Here is a 2,299-nt window from a genome sequence, read left to right as displayed (position 1 = left end):
GAATATGTTCATGGTATATGGAGGACGAGATCTGAAATTGGAAGCTATACCGACTCTAGCTTCCAAAGTGAAGTGGATGACACGAAGTCAACCTCTGGATTTGAGTTCATGCTCAATGGCGGTGCTGTCTCTTGGAAGAGTTCCAAGCAGGACACCACAGCGGATTCCACCACTGAGGCTGAAGACATTGCAGCAGCAGCTGCTGCTAAAGAGGCCGTTTGGATAAAGAAGTTCGTCCAAGAGTTGGGCGTCATTCCTGAATTTGTTGGTCCAGTCCCGGTGTACTGTGACAACACGGGCCGTTGCTCAAGCAAAGGAACCAAGGTCTCATCAAAGATCCAAACACGTACTGAGGAAATACCACATCATCCGGAGATTGTGGAAAGAGGAGACATCACTGTCGAACGAGTGGCCTCTGCAGACAATATCGCTGATCCGCTTACTAAGCCCTTGCCAGGACCATTGTTTGACAAACATCGCGAAGCAATGGGTCTACGTAGTATGACTAGTTGGCTATAGGGCAAGTGGGAGATTGAAAAGAGTGGGTGCCCAGTGAGCCAACTTGTGGCTATGGGCTTTGATACTCTTTGTACAAACGATCTTTTGTTTAATATAATTTACACTTTTATTAATGGCAATGACTTTAATCTTTCTTCATATTGTTATATTGTGATATACTATTGTTGTTTTGATAAAGACCTTGAATATACTATAGTGTATGTAAGATGTGGTAGAACATGGGATGTCTATCATGAAATACATCTTATAGTCACTGTATATTCTAAACTGTTCCTAGTCAATTGAGCCGTCCGATAATAAGGATAAGGATCGCTCGAGTTTGAGACTAGCATTTGCGATGCGGAGTACCACGTTTCATTGGTAGGGAACATGGAGATGTTCGAAGCATACAAATGGATATTCATAGGATGAAAATCGAACTACCCTATCCGGACTTTCCAAATGGTTATCACTTATCGAGTGGATAAAGTCCGCGGTTTTGGTTGTACACCATTAGTCCTTACTACTTGAAACATCAGGAGACTCTATATGCTAGTACTGTGCTTTGACTCGTTTACCGACTCTATGGGGGTCATCAGGTGTCGGGATTGGGTACAGTTACAACACATATAGGAGTCGATGCATTGTTGTCAAGGATTCACCACATACTTGCGAGTGTGATATCCTATGCGATCTGAGGAGATATTAGTGTGACGAATCTCTGGCCAGAGTACTTGATGTGATTTAAGAAATGGTTTTCTTAGCACATGCGATGTCACTAATTTGATCTTCAAGATGTATTGCATAGTTATCGAATCTTGAGCGACTCTCGATATACCAATGGTTGTTGATTCGATCGGATATATGGATGAAGGGACCGTACTGTACGCGAACCAAAATCCTACTGGTTCTTGTAGGCACTATCAGTGATACCTAGGGAATCATGGGGCGATGTTGCTAGGCGCTTTACCATGATTCGTTGGGCAAGTCGGAAATCGTTGTTCCGAGTCACAAGGAGTTGTGAGCCCACGGCTAGCTGTATCCCTGAACCATGAGGGTCACACATGTAATGGAGTTTTTAATCCCCGTTGAGATAGTTAAATTTAAAGAGTTAAATTAATGAATAAAGAAGTTGGACTTCTTAAATAAGAGTAAGGGAGTAGGATTTCCTAAAATGACATAGGGATGTACATTTTTGGAGAAATACCACTGATAATTCGGATTCAGGAAAATTTATCTTGACTTTAAAATGTGGCAGAAATGGTTTTCTGTGCACATTGGTATAAATCGGTTTATCAATCGGAGTCACGATTGAATTTTATATTAATTTCTGAACAAGGCGGGCTTTGCTTGTCGGGCCTCAACTTATGACTAAATGGGCCCTAAGGTGTGTGTGTAGTGGGCCTGCATTATAAATAATGATGATTGCAATGTACAGAGAATTAGACAACAACAGAGTCATCAATTTGAGACAGTTTATTCGAAAACCCTAGCACACCTCTCTCTCTAAGTGGCCGCCGAATCACCCTCCCTCTCTGTCTGGTGAAATTCCGATCTGTGATTTTGAATTGCAGTCTGGAAGTAAGCGAATCAAACTCCGGTTTATTCTCTTCGGTCAGAAAACTTTCTGATAGATTTTATAGTGCAATCTATCAGAGGGATTAAACCTCCATTCGAGGACCTTATTGAAGGACAAGCTTGTTCATCAGTTTCCAGGGAGATACAAGATAGAGCGCAGAGAAATCTGTGTGGTGTTCAGAGATCTACGATTTCGAGAGTTAAAGGTAAAAATTTAATAATT

Source organism: Henckelia pumila, chromosome 1 (genome assembly GCF_033568475.1).
Source record: "Henckelia pumila isolate YLH828 chromosome 1, ASM3356847v2, whole genome shotgun sequence".
Lineage (NCBI taxonomy): Eukaryota > Viridiplantae > Streptophyta > Magnoliopsida > Lamiales > Gesneriaceae > Henckelia > Henckelia pumila.
This window is presented reverse-complemented; position numbering follows the sequence as displayed.